Below are 15,696 nucleotides of genomic sequence, written 5' to 3' on the forward strand. Positions count from 1 at the left end.
CTATGTACTATCCATAGTTTTATTGATGACCTTTGTAGTAAAACGTCATACCCTGCAGTAGTAAGCTCAGTGTGAGGCTATGAAATCTTCGTGGGCTACAGTTGGTGCACTTCCCTGGGCGTAATCTTTCGACTGTGCAAATAAACAGAAACCAGACGAGGAAACTTGAACAGGATGATTTTAAATATTAGTACCGCTGAAACACAAACACAAGACACAAAACATTTTCGTGTGTTGTGTTGATTGCTTTAGCCCTACTAGAATGTCAAACCATCCAAACAACAAGGCCAGTTTCTTAACGATTGCCCAGGACAAGCACATCCAGTACAACTGGAAACTTTGACGATATGAAGACGCACTGTGTACTCAGCATGCATTCACGTATAGTACGTTTGACTATTTAAGGCCATATTGCACGTTTCAGAATTATAAGCCGAGTGCGCGCGTTAAACTGGTTTTATTAGCCTTCTGTTTACCTGATGACTTCTATAATGTGTCAGATATTCACAGGACGTTAACGTGCTCCGTTTCGTTACACGATTCGAAACTTCCACTGTGATTTGGAAAGCATGATCGAGATGAAGTTTAGGTGGTGGCTGTAAAGAATGGAGGAAGAAAAAAAAAACATGAGGGGCGCCGTCACATGATTCCACTAGCATCGGCAAGCCAACCTCCTCGGACACTGCTCCTCCCAACCAGTGCGCGGTGCCTCCTGCAGGCAAGATTAATCCTCCGCAGCGCACGGAACAGACGCAAGCAAAGCCAGCCATCCAATGGCCGCGCTGGACTATCACGTGACCAGGTTCTTTTTCCCTTGAATTTTTTTGACTAGGCTTCAAGGTTCTCACGTGAAGCTGCCTCCTCATTTTCCCTCCTTCCCGGCCTGTGCACTAATATGGTGGCCTCGATGACGTCATTTCATACCCCTTATGATAACAAGTGCGAACATCTGCTCTTGCCCTTTTAACCGCAACTTTGTGTAATGTGTTCGCAGTCGCCGCCGTTCGTGATGCTCAAGGAGGGCGCCGAGAAGCTGGAGGGAAACGATCGGTTTGAGGGCTTCTGCGTCTCGATGATCGAGAAGGTGGCGCGTCTTCTGGGCTTCCACTACAGGCTGAACATCGTCGCGGATGGCCGCTTCGGAGTCGAACAGGAGCCCGGCCGCTGGAACGGCATGATCGGAGAGCTTCAAGCCGGGGTGAGTGTGGCTTTATTATTTTAATTTTTATGTATTTATGCATACTGCAGCCCGTTAGGACTATGGCGGAAGTGGGTGTACGTGTAACTAAATATAATTGTGATATACAAAGGCAGCAACATAAGCAATAGAAAGATGTAAAGGAGCTAAACATCAGCGACGTCATCGAAAAATGGAGAAATCGGTATTAAACGAACTTCGGCGGCTAAGAAATTCCGATGTTCAGTCACGCGGTGGTAAAAGCTATATTTGAAATTGTTGCTTCGTGGATGGAATAGACATGTTTGAGGCGTGATTCGCTCTAGTTGAGGTCAGGCAAGCAGACATGAAAAGGGAAGGATCTGAGAGGTAAAAAAGAGAGTTCTTATGCGAGCTGAAAATCTTCAGAGATTCTATGTGCCGTCGGTTGGAAAGAAACTGGGTTTATTTCATAAAGAGCAACTGGCGATGAAAAGTCTTGGTCGAAGCGACGGTAAACAAAACGAATAGCCTTCCTCTGGTCCGACTCCATAGGATTACTATCGGCTGCGGCGGCCGCATTTTCGATGGAGGCGAAAATGCTTGAGGCCCGTGTACTTAGATTTAGGTGCACGTTAAATAACCCCAGGTGGTCGAAATTTCCGAAGCCCTCCACTACGGCGTACTACCTCATAATCATATCGTGGCTTTGGGACGTTAATCCCTAGATATTATTATATTATTAGGATTAATATCGCACTGCTTATACGGGTTCCACGCGGAGGAAGCGTATTCTAATACTGGGCGAATGCGGATGTACCCGAGTTCTTTTACCTCTTTGCTGCGTTGTCTTCCGTCCTTATTAGGGTGTTTTAGCAGCGACAGCAATGCCGTGTCGTTTAGGCTACGGTATTGACGTTCCGTGTTAAATTCACCACAATCCGAAGACGTTTTCATTTGCGCGAGTTGCTCGATGCGTACAGTTACATGACGAGGTGATTATAGTTCAATAGATCTTGCAGATTAAAAAAGTGACGTGCCGGCCACGATGGTACGGTATTTTTGTACTTACCGTATGGTAATCCAGCGCCGCTAAAAGACCCTACAGTGAAAAACAAAAAAGCGAGGCGATAAGAGAACAGATGTAAAGGGTTGGCATATTTGCACATGAGCAACCCCACCCAACCTCGCATCACAGCTTCCGTATTGCAACCAGACTGAATGCGGCAAAAAAAAAGTGCATCTAACAATTACAGCAGACTGTGTCCGTCTTTTTCGTGTCCGCTGTTCTTGGCCTGTAATATACACAAAATATACGAACACATAGGAGTACTGAATGCTTCACGAACTGGTATTTCGCATCCCCCTTGGCGCGATCTTCAGTTATAGTCGAGCTATTCGACTATACCGCAGCGAAAAGCGCCTTGATGTTCTTGCCTTTCGTGATGCTTTAACGAGCACCTGAAATTCAACATACGAGTGCTTTCGCATTTCTCCGGCCTCGTGAATGTAGCTGCTGACAATGAGTCCACTTCATGATATACAACAAAACTCAATATAATGCGGCACCACGGCGCGTATTCGGCGCGCTGTATAGAGACAAGGGGCCACAGTGAAGTTCCTAAGCGAGAAGTGTTCTTAAAAATAAATTCCAGCCAGTCGTGGTGCTTGAGATGTTATTACGAAGCTTTCTAGCCATTGTGGAATAGCCCTGAGGGACAAAAGCATTGAACAATTTAGTCCCAGATTTTGTCGAAGAAATAGAGAAAGAGATGCATGTTATGAAACTACCGAAAGCGTTTTGAATCTAGAAGCTTGACCTGCAGAATATAATGGCATACATATAACTGAAAGCGAATAGGCCATGATAGTGTTTCAATTGTGGCAGGAACTGGTGGAGCTAATGCACACTACAATGGCTGAACGTGGGCGTTCGAATAGGTTGACATACAGTTACCTTGTAGAAGAGCCAAGGTACAACGTAAATTAGGACACAAAGCTGCTGTCCTCGCTCCTCGTGCGAGCTTCGTTTCCGTTTTGCTGCAAGCGGAATTACAGTTTGATAAATCCGAAGGTTGAACCGTAGCTCGTTTGTTTCATTTTGCGCATTGGTTCCTCCTGCCTCCTTTCGTTCTTTGCCAGAACCATGCACGACAGATCGTGAAAGTCTAAAGTTGTCGATGCTAAAGTAGGGCAGTTCGAAAACATCATGGTCCTTCGCGTGTCCACATGAAGGATAGTGTAAAGGTCGCACCGGCGCCAAATCTCCGGAGAGAGACTTAAGAAATGCAGGGCACACTTCGGGAGTGACGTCCGCCCTTCCCTCCCTTTTTACTATGATGTACACTATGAGTCAACTCGAGTCAACTGTTCGATATACGCCAACACCCCCTAGCGCGCCGTCCTTCTAACTCTATTTTGAATGTATCTGCGGGCTTTCTGGAGTTTAATTAGGCTCCTAATTAATGTGAACTGTTCGACGTTTGTTGCGTAGCCCTACGATTAGCTACTTAGTACCCACCAATTGCCAATTTCGTTTAGGACGAATCAATGTGTTCGTTCTTGTAGTTTCCAGCTTAGATATCACCATTCAATGAATGTTAGTCAAATATTCTGGCGGTTAATTGACCATCTTCTGTAGTAAATTGATGCTCCTATATCCCATCTATAATATACAACCCTTATCACCTTTTTATGTCGCTTTATTTTTGCTTGGTGATCTTTTGGAATTTATGCACAACCCTACTTGGTGGTGAATGTGGGGTGCTCCGCAAGGTACTCAATTTCGCTAGGTGCTGGTGCCATAAAAGTGACAAGCAGCAGGGTCGTAGCCAGAAATCTTTTTCGGGGAGGAGAGGGGAGGGCGGATTCAAGCACCTTTTAGGTATGTTCGTGCGTGTGTATACGCACGTGCAAAATGGACTAATTTCAACGGGAAGGTGAACGGCTCAAGCTCAACCCCGTCCCCCTCCACCGCCGGCTGCGCCACTGACAAGCGGGTATGGTTTCCGGTGTGCGAATCGTTGGCTCGCTAATTTCGCAGAGAGCGGACTTGGCACTGGCCCCGCTCACCATGACCTCCCGGCGAAGCACCGCGGTGGACTTCACGGCACCCTTCATGACGCTGGGCATTGGACTGCTCAATGCTCGCGAGGACGAGACCGTGGCGCACACTTTCCTGAGTCCCTTCAGCGCGGCGCTGTGGTGCGCCGTGGTGGCCACCGTGCTCGCCTCCATGTTGCTGCTCAGCCTGGTCGGCCGAATGTCGCCGTTCGAGTGGCGTCGCATCAGCGACTCCCGCCTGGACACGGACTACACGCTGGGCAACTGCTTCTGGATGCTCTTCAGTGGCCTCACCTTGCAACGTGTCACTCTCACGCCAAAGTGCGTATTCACGGTGTTGCGTCTCTCCAGACGATTCTTTCGTTCTTAACTCAATAGTTTGCCCTTAGGCATATCACGCTTTTTAACGCACACTATGTAACACGTATACAGCCTAGCAAGGATTCGTGAAAAGGAATACGGATGGAACGTGCCAAAGAGACGATAGTTGGGCCAGTTGCAGCAAATTCGTCGTAAACAAGTAATTACAACACATATGTGCAGCAATGGAGAGAGAGAGAGAGAGAGAGAGAGAGAGAAGGAATGTAGGAAAGGCAGGGAGGTTAACTAGACAATGCGTCCAGTTTGCTACCCTACACATGGGGAGGGGGAATAGGGAGTAAAAGAGAGAGAGAGAAGGATAGACACATGTCACATCACACACACAGTGCCGAGTTTCACAGGCGGTCGCTCAATAGGGTTCTTTTCAAGTACCGCAGTAGGGCTCGTGTGGCTTTCTGGGCTGATATGCTGCGCGACCAGGCTCCTAAGATCTTTGCTTCATTAAAGGGACGGTCATCCAGTCTATCCAAGGCACACTGGAGAGTCCGGCGATCTTCATCAAATTGGGCACAGTGGCACAAGAGATGTTCAGTAGTCTCTATACAATTGCAGCTTTCGCACATGGATGGCAGCAATGGAGACACTCACTGCAAACTACCGGCACAGTTCTTGTTTCCTGAAATGGACCTTGTTGGCGATGAACAGCTCTCACTTTTCACAGTGATGCATTTCTTACCTCACTCGCCCTATGAACATTGTTTTCGATTGCAAGCAAACTTCGCACCCAGTCGAAGCGGCATTGATATCATGCGAATGCCCTTCGCCGCGAGCGTCCGCCACCACGGATCGTCTAATCATGTTTGCTAAGCGGCCGATCACAAGACAAAGCTTGCCGCACCGCTCAGCCTGAGAGCGTTTCTTCCTTTTCAACAGCGGCTTTGTGACTATGTCGGGTACAAATACTTATAAACATTTGTGTCTGATTTATTTATGACGCGGCATGCAGCTAGGCTGAGTTGGTCACATTTGGCGTATTATAATTTGTTAGCAACGCAAATAATGCAACATGTTTTTCTGTTTTTTTTTTAACGCAGAATGGTAGACGACGTCCTCGACTTCAATCAGGCAGCTTTCTAAAAAAGTTAAAAATGGCCTTTTTGAGAAAACTGCTTTCAAACGTGGGCGTTTTCGGTAAACCGCGAAAGTTTCGGCACAATTTTAGAGTATTCAAGGGCACACAAAAACCACTAAAATTGTTCTAAATGACAGCTCAACTATTATATTCGATATTTACCGAGCTTTATCATCCTTAGTATAAGTGATAAATTCCGGAAATACATATATTTGGTGCCGTTTAACTTGTTTGTGATTTTCTTTTCTCCAAAGTCTTTCTACATCAAAGGAATATAAAATGCTCATCACATTACAATTCACTTGTTCTTTGATGGGAATAAATATTGTGACCATGTGACCAAGAAGTGCACCGTTTTTTCGTTACGTGCGCCCAAAGATCAGAAATAGCGAAATTGGAGGAAAAGTGTTTTTTGCGGCCAAAATTTCTATATCTTTATAGGCGAACATTTATTTTTGCGAAAGTAACTTCGAAATCGTTGTTCTGGGTCTGAAAACTGTGCCTATAGTAAATTACATCAAAATCAGGAATGGTGACCGGGACCTCGGGTTAATTTTTTTCCGGACACATCCACGCTACCACATCTTTCAGACAGCAACGCATTATAGATTTCGCCGAAATTTCAATCCATTCTCGGGGAAAGCGATGGACATTTCGCCTATTCTTGCGTCATCGAAGTAGTCTATACGCTCGGCTTCTATTTTTCAACGCCTTTAAGCTTGACCGAGAAATGGGTTGCTCCTGTTGGTTTGCTTCTCTCTAAATGCGTTGATCCTGTCTAAATGATCTGGTGAAGTAGTTTAAATTTTTTATACGGTAGTTCCCGCTATCTGTGACGTTACGCACTGAAGGTGTTTTTGTTCGGCTAGGCGAAGGAACACAGAGCCAATATCGTTCTATGTGTCTGTCTACTGTGTCTCTTTTTGTCCAAGTCGTGCCCTGCACCAAACCACGGCGTTCACTCAAGATGTACAGACAAGCCCGCTTTGGCATTCTTGTCCCAAAACATTTGAGCGAGTCTCTTCGGATGTGAGGTGGTCAACTGTGGTTGGTAAACTAACGCGTGCAGGGCGCCGTCCACTGTGGTGGCGATGGTGTCGTGGTGGCTCTTCTCGCTGGTGGTGATGGTGGCGTATGCGTCGGTGCTGGGAGAGTTCATCATTCGCTACCGTGACCGGCCCACGCTAGACAGCCTCGACGACCTGCTGCGCCAGAAGGAGATCAAGTACGGAACGCTGCGTCAGGGCTCTACGCACGACTTCTTCAAGGTGAGCCAATCGAGATGTTCTATGCAAACACATACGTATACATCCGTTTGCAGAATACTGCATGGAAGCTTTTCTATTTGTGAATACAGCGGCATAGACTAGAATGTCAAACGAATGCGGCCAAGTATCCCATAGTTTTCTTTAAAAGGAAGAAACTGAGTGTGTCAAATAACCGGTGGTCTATTAGAGTTATATAATGACTACCAAAGGCAAGTTAGATATTCTAGAAAAAGTGAATGGCGTGATCACTTTAGCAAATTTGGACGCATAAGAAAGAGGCTAGCTGAGGCGAGAGAGGCATAGCAAAGCCGACTTTTTGGCGAGTAAGGCGTAATTAGAATTCTGTGGGAAAGGCATATTACCTGAAAGTGAACGAAAGGCATAAGGATCGCGTTCGTGACCCACTTTACAAACAGATCTCAATGGGTGCAAACGCACGGAGAGCATTGTTGCTCCATTCCGACAGCGGCGCTGCCGTCAACAATGTCACAACTGGGACCATGTAGAGTCACTGTATATGCTACCTTTAGGTAGCAGAGTTGCGCATAGGTCCGGCTAGCAACCACAGCTATGCGGTGAAGTCGCACTTCGTTTTTGCAGGCGACATGCCTACCGTGTCGCCGATTAACCTGTCTGGCGTGTCGAAGACCGGCGATAAACATTGGCTGTCGATTGCTAGTGTTAATTCAGTTCGCTGCAGCGGCGGCGTCAAGAAATAAAAAAATTGGCCCAAGCGGCAGCTTCTCCGCAATGCATGGTTGCTAGCGGCGTTGGAAGACAGATGCGCAACTCTGCTACCTCAAGGTAGCATATACAGTAACTCTAGGACCATGGAGCCGATGGCGACATCTGGTGACAGTGCGGTCATAAGAAATGTACTCTTGTTGTTCCGCACGACTCCCGACGCGGAAGAGGCGGGAGTATATATACGTTGTGCATGATTACGCCGATACACGGATCTCAAGACATTACCAGAACGCCACCGGATGTTGTATTAAACCTTGCTTTACGATGCGATATGACTTCGTGCAACTTCATGACGAGCCGTAAATCGAACAATGCGTGTGCATCACGACAATGTATCAGTTATATTTACGGCCATGGTTACTTGCTTACACGCTGCAAACGTTGAATGGTGTTCGTGCGAGAACTATCAACATTTCCTTTAACGTAAAGGAGTAAACTATTTGGACGACTCCACATGTTTGGTTTGAAGAACGTTCCACCTGGCCATCGGTCTGCCCCAGTGCCAGCCGAGGACACTTTCTCTAGCGCTAAGCATATTCCATGAGAAGACGCACTGCGAAGCTCTCAACACTCACTATCAATGCAATATTGTTCCGTACTAAATCTGTATAAAGGAATTGCGAAAATTGCTCGCTGCATTGGTTTAGGTACTAAGTGAAAGGTGTTTCGGTGCCTCCTAGGAATGCTCTAGGGCTTCATGTCTTTGAATAATATCGCCTACCGTGGGAGGAAACACAAGGTGCACTACCATGGGTTAAAGTGAAATATGCAATTCATTTGAGCCAGTCAGTGCGCGTGGTTCTGTCATTTCGTGTTTGCTCTCCGCCTTCGTTATCAACGCCACAGAAGCAATGAAACACCTGTTTCCTTGTCTCTATTGTACTTATTGACTACCATTTCACGCATATCTTGAAGTTATTCTTGGCGATAATATTTGAAATGTGTGACGTAATCTATGGTCGCATCTTCGCTCCATCTGCTGTCTGGGCAACGGACAAGCACTACGGTCCCTAGGTTGGCCAGCAGACTTATTTAGCGTATGTGGGCGGTAAGCTTGATATGATTTGGTCCGCTGATCGTCGGATGTATCTCTGCTTTGCTGCGCAGCGCTCGACGTTCCCGCAGTACATGAAGCTGTGGCAGGGCATCCAGAGCCAGGGCGACGAGGCGTTCGTCGACAGCTACGCCGAGGGCCTGGAGAGGGTCATGGGCGGCTCGTACGCCCTGTTCATGGACTCGCCCGCCCTCGAGTACCTCGAGAGCCGCTACTGCGAAGTGGAGCAAGTGGGCGAGGTCATCGGCTCCTCGGGCTATGCCATCGCCTTGCCCAAGGGTGCGTGCGCGTGCCTTGTCTTGATCTGAGCAAGTGGTCATGTCAGCCATAGGCGTGCGCAGAAGTTGGGCAGCGGGGGGGGGGGGGGGGGGGGGGGCGTCCGGCCTCCCTAGTCATCTAAGAAGGGGGGGGTGCAAAGTCTGCCCCATACATTGACTTAATAGCTTAATAAGGAGGGGGGGGGCGCCGCTTCCAACCTCCCCCCCCCCCCTGAAGGGGAACCCTACGCACGCCTGTGATGTCAGCGTAACTACCAAGGAATCCTTCGGTCAGCTTTCGAATTCCCGTTTTTTTTATCTCCCCTGCGCTATCGCCCGTCAGAAATAAATGAAGACAGAGGGGTTCACGAGAGAATAAAAATAAATTTTGGGGCCTGACGAGTGAATATCACAATATGATGATGAGACACACTGCATATGGGAATGCGGGCTAATTTCGACCACCTTGGAATCTTTAACGTGGTGTTGTTGAATGTCGCCCCCGTCAAAATGCATCCGCTGCGAACAGAAATCGAACCTGCGCCTTTGGGCTTAGCAGTGCAACATCTCGCCGTGAGCTATTACAACGGGTGAAGGGTAATTGAGAATTGATCTAACCAGGAGTGAACTGAAGAAGCTATGTCTCTGGAGCCAACGTTTTAACTAGAAAACGCGTATTCGTCAATGCAGCGAAGCAAACACGCTTGCTGAAACGTAGGCTTCATAGACGGTCATTTTTTTAACAGTGTTGCGCATTCTCTCCATCAGAGATGGTATGCCAAGAAAAGTATACTCGTACAGAAAAAGTTTCATTAAGCTGGACTGGGCGACTGCTATGACGGGAGTCTTGGTAAGCCAGAAAAAAAATATACAGCAAAAGACTAAACTATGCGTTGCGTTCTCACGCAGGTTTCTCATTACGTCATAAATTCCGAACGGCGTCTAATGAGCACTGTAAAATAGTATATCGACGAACACTGAATACATGGCAAAAGAAAGCTAGTACAAAAAAACTGAACCTACTTAGTATGGCAAATTCATTCCTGAAGAAAAATTGCTTACAACTTGCGAAAATGCCCGGTAAGTCGTGAAGTCGCATTAAACTGCAGACGCCATAGCTTGGACTGGAACACAAAACATTTAGACTTCGGTCTACGTGTTATCCGTTAACAAGCAGCTCTATAGAGGTCAAATACAGCGTGTCATGTCTTACGGAAAGAAATCACGAGGTCAAATAAACGGACATCTAGTGTCCGCTTTCGCGTTCATCGCACTGCTTGCGCAAAGTGCTCAGCACTGACGAAACGACGCACAAGCAGTTCATTATCTATTTGCGTCAAGGGCTAAGCAAAAGTCAATTGAAGAGTAATCTACCAACCAGACTTGTTGTAGCGATTAAATGGAAGTAACCCGCGCGCCTTGGGTGTTTATGGGTTGCCGTTCGTGTATTAATCGTAAACATTGTTTGCTGTAACCGTGGCAAGTAATTGCTATTTGAAAAAGTGAACGTTTGCCTTGAGAAGACCACGTACACTGTTTTCTAGCCTTGACGAGGAATTGTATTGTTGCAAATTGAATTGGAACGCTATAGGAGGCACTCGAATGCGTCACTATTGTGATAGAAAGAATACCGTGTGAGAATATATGAAACTTCGATTATAAATCTAACACTCCTCGATATTCGATTCGATTATCGTTAAAAAAACGCCAGGTTTGCGCGGAGCGCGAAGCACAGTTACAGCGAAAAGCTGGAAGAGCGGCCTTTCTAGAGCCCGTTCTAAACTCTTTTGGGGAAGCTAATACAAGTATACATGCACGGTATACACGTCACAAATCATAATTTTTGTTAAGTAGGGAAGCATCCACTATGCCATTATTAATCTTTCTGTGGATAAGCGAGGTGCCCACTACACATCTTCAAGGCATTATGTGCACTTTGTTGATGCTTCATGTGGCTGACGACGATGAAGACTAATGGTTGACCACTTGTGTATTGGATGGAAAGCTTTAAACCACACACTCGGTGTGCAATTAGCATTGTGTGACGCCGGGTTGTTATTTTACTCTTCTGCCACGCTATATTACACATGGTTACGCGATTCCTTGCCAGACATGACGCTCGTATAGGGTATTCTTGCAAAGGCTATTCAAGCACCAGAGTGTCTAATAACAGGCAATAAAGCAAAAAAAAAAAAACCAGGGTGGCTCTGTGGTAGAATACTCGATTGCCACGCAGAAGGCGCGGGTTCAAATCCCATCGACCCGTGATGGTTTTTATTTATTTCATTTTTTGTTCTTCTTTTGCGCGATAGTGGTTACGGACACCGTCGTCGGTGGCGGCGGACAACTACCACACTTTCCGTTATGATCTGATAACAGCATTGGCTGTAAAAAAAAGCCTGCTTCAGAAAAACAGGGGCTGTCATGCAGTCGAACTGCAGCTAGTTCCTGAACAAATATGTACGTGGAGGATATATATTTAGCGCGAATTTCCAGTCGTTTAATTATTTCGTTTTGCCTAGGAATTAACTATCCCGAAGAAAACCAAAGCAATCGTTATCGATTGACCAATCTCCCAAGTCTGGTTCACTTTAAAAACGTAATAATATAATAATATCTGTGGTTTAACGTCCCAAAACCACGATATGATTATGAGAGACGCCGTAGTGGAGGGCTCCGGAAATTTTGACCACCTGGGGTTCTTTAACGTGCACCTAAATCTAAGTACACGGGCCTCAGACATTTTCGCCTCCATTGAAAATGCAGCCGCCGCGGCCGGGATTCGATCCCGCGCACTTTAAAAACAATCCGGTTGCCTTGATACATTGAACATTGCTCCTTTATCGAGCACCACACTTTAACACTGTGCATGCGAGGACGTATTGCTGTTCTTCTTCTTCTTCTTCTTCTTCTTATTATTATTATTATTATTATTATTATTATTATTATTATTACTATTATTATTATTATTATTATTATTATTAGTAGTAGTAGTAGTAGTAGTAGTAGTAGTAGTAGTAGTATTATTTCCTTTGTTTTCTCCTTAAATTTTGTTTCACATGGTACATGATATAGATAACATTTTCTTTGTTTCCAATATATTGTAGCGAAGCCTTGGAACATAGTAATGGGTTGCTCTCTCGAGCGCCTTCTAGTGCGTTGTCCTCTTTGGCTTCTGAAAGGACGCCGCTCGCGCAGAGAGTTCGTGCCTTGCCGTGACTGTCGCCATTACTCATTGTCGTTGAGTGCCGTCTATTAAACGCCTTTACAATAGAAGCTTCTCTGTTGAATGTTTAACTGCATTAAATGTATAAAATAACGTAAATAATTTTTTCTTAAAACAATGTTTTGATTGGCCTCTTCCATCAACATTCTGTAATAAGGTATGATTTCTGACCGAAAATATGGGCCGATCCTGAAGGCAATGCAATCTAACACAGCCTCCCATAAAGTCACGTGACTTCAACTACCGTATTTACTTGTTTACTACCAGCGCTCATTAGCACTATCCGCTGCTTTCATCAAAGATTACGTTTATTTATCTCCTTGTTTAAAAATTAGAAAGAATCGGCTTTTGACTGATATCTGCAGTTCACTTTTCGCTCACGTGCTTATCTGATTCGATTAAAACTTTTTTTTTATTATTCGAACACGCCTAACACAATGACTACGCGGGTGGTTCGGGGTATCGCAGGTAGCGCGTTCCGGTCCGAGCTGTCGGCGGCCATCATCCGTCTGAAGAGCGAGGGGACACTGCAGCTGCTGCGTCACTATTGGTGGCACGAGCGTGGCGCCGTCAACTGTCCGCGCGAGCAGCCCGTGTACCGGCCCACCCCGTTCACGGTGCGCTTCGGCCGCCTCAGCCTGGTCTTCGTCTTCCTCCTCCTCGGTCTGGTCATCACCATGCTCGTCATGCTCTTCATCTTCGTCCGAGGACACGCGCGGAAGAACCTCAGCGCCGAGTCCATGGTCAGTGGTTACTCTTACTTACGCGTAACATAAACGAATGCACATAACGAAGGTCATGCATTATGACCGCGAAGATCATGAAGTTGTAGATCTAATCCAGTTGCACTTACCGTATGTCTCGCGCCCATGCTTATAATATATTTACACCTCCGAGACGAGTCGATTACATCTATAGATACTTTTTATGATGACATTAAATTCTTCTGCCAATGATACCTTCAAGTTCAACATGAATACAACGTCAGTTGAAGCCTGACTATTTGCCATTGTAAAAATAACTAAGTACGAAACCCCAATGTTGCCATAAATGGGCTTATTGGTAGCGCCGCTAAAGGCCACTTGCATCGAAATGGTTAACCACATAAAGAGCTTAGTTTCAGACGTAAAGAAGCCAGCCTAGGTGCGAAAATTTGCGCTTGATCTATGCGAGTGCATGCATCACAAGAACGCTCGTTTGCTCATACTAGATTTAGGTGCTCGTTGAAAAACTCATAGTCAGCCAAATACAAAACCAAGGCTCCAAACATTACGCGTCTCATAAACCCATCGTAGTTTCGGCACGTAAAACATGTGAATGGCTTTGAAATTTTTTTTCTTGAATTGAACCTTTGTGTTCGGTGCATGTGGCAGTGGTTAGACGCTGTTTTACATAGGCACTCTAAGATTGGGAACCCTAGCTTTCAAACACCGCAGTAAGTTAGTCATTCGAAGATATATAGCCGGTAATCGCTTCCACGTTAAAGTTAAAAGCTGCAATTTAATCTTCTATTAACTTTTTATATGGCGCCGGGGACTCTCCAGCGCTGTAAATATTCGCAGCGAGGCACGCTTCCGATTCAGTTACAGATGTATTCTTAACGTGCCTCAGAACAACAATACAGGAGGGTTTCAGTATTAAAACGTTCTTTTACCATTCAAACGTGATCTCGAGGTCGGGAATCTAGCCCCGCACACAAAGGTCATCCGCAGAGCTCCGTGCACCTGATGGGCCTCTGCAGCGGTGCAGTTCTGGAGTTCCTTACGAAGGCGAGTCCCGGTTCTCAAAATGCGATCATCGAGGCATTGGAAGGAGCCAAGCCCTCTCGTCATTGGTACTGGGTCATTAGTGCTGAATCGGCATATCATGTTTCGTTGCTTTGTTTCAGTTCACTTGATTCAAGTCTTCATCTTCCAAGCATTATTTGGTTTTACTGTGTTCTTGTATGGGCCTATGTTTGCGGTGTTGTCTAAAATAACGGCTGTTTGAATGATGTATCGACGCTGGACTAATTTTTTTTTTTTTTTGCTTCGCAGAGTGCCGTGTGGAGCACACTGGTGGAAGAGCTGCGCGCAGCAATGCTCTGCCGCAAGGAGAAGCATGCCAAGGATGAAGAAGACGAGGCCAAGGACCAGGCGGCTACGACGCCCGCACAGCGCAGCCGCAGCAGCCCACCATCACTACTCCGAACGACACCGCTCCGTGATCCCTGCGAGGCGCTGGACATTGGGCTCGCGCATTCGAGGCGCACGAAGCAGCACAGCATATCGGTGGCCGGCTCAAGGCATTCGCCGGTCTCGTCGCATCGACGTCACAGAGCCCGCATTCGTTGTCGCAAAACAGTCCCTTTCTGAAATTGTGAAACCGCGAGGTCAGTGCGTGACAGAGTATGTACTTTTACAACAGCTGGTGCCTTACGTCAAGTGTCACAATGCTGTCTTTAAATCAGCTTACGCTGGACTTCAGTTTCTTCAACTGAAGAAGGACGCGACTTTGAGTATCTCTGAGTATCAGTTACGCGAAATGAAAACTTCAGATGGATATGTGTGCACATCGCCATTTCTAATAGCCATGCGTCAATGTGACATTATGAAGAAGGAAATGAAATAATGTCGTGCTGCGTATGTTGCGCGATGTCTCCATGCAGAACACGGAGGAATTCTGCAGCACGCGCTATTGCATCGTTACACTGCATGGCTTCCGTTTATGATACCCCATTATAGCGAAATGGCCGCCCATGTGCACCGTTACAAAGCCCTGTAGTTTCGCTGGAAGTGCTGAACTTGTGATTGCAACAGATAATGGCTAAATGGACTGTTAGGACCTCTTCAATGTCTGCGAAAACAAGGAAGCACCGATGTTGAGCAATTTTGGGCGCAGCTATTTAAGCCATCTAAGCGTGCAATGATTGCGCGGCAAACTGTGTCTCAATTGGTGTTCACGCAATTATTTTGTTATGAGCATTTCAGAAGTGTCGGTGGTGATAGCATGGGCACTTTAGAGTGAGAAGGCAGCGGACATCAAAGACGTTAGCGTGTGGGGACATAGGCAACATATACTGTAACGAAGGAGCAATTCAGACCACGAGGAAAGAAGAAAAAAAAAAGAGGAAGAAGAAACGTCAGCATTGGGACTCACACTATAAAATTATGGTGCTCGGACAGACCGAGCCAGACAATTGTAAAGCAAGTGGCTTCGAAATTAAAGGTCGCTTTTCAGTTCCGTGTGGCTGTACAGGTCTTATAATAATAGTAACTTCAGACGCCTCTAAGGTTTGTAACAGCATTCACGATGCCTTTTACTGTGGCAGAGATGTTCCAGCCATCCCAAGGGCGTAATCGCGAGAATTTTTATTTCGAGAGGAGGCGGGGTTCAACCACCCATTATGTATGTTCATGCGTGTGTTTGTATGTGTGTTTATACATAGACATGCAAATTTTTTTTAAAAATCGGGGGAGTAGGGTTGAACGCT

At 46.2% G+C, this 15,696-nt stretch overlaps 1 pseudogene; it reads left to right on the top strand.

Moving 5' to 3' along the window:
- Positions 1-15,319, top strand: part of LOC119397249 (glutamate receptor ionotropic, kainate 2-like) — a 32,936-nt pseudogene extending 17,617 nt beyond the window's left edge.
- The last annotated feature ends 377 nt before the right edge of the window (positions 15,320-15,696 follow it).

Source organism: Rhipicephalus sanguineus, chromosome 6 (assembly GCF_013339695.2).
Source record: "Rhipicephalus sanguineus isolate Rsan-2018 chromosome 6, BIME_Rsan_1.4, whole genome shotgun sequence".
Taxonomy (NCBI): Eukaryota; Metazoa; Arthropoda; class Arachnida; order Ixodida; family Ixodidae; genus Rhipicephalus; species Rhipicephalus sanguineus.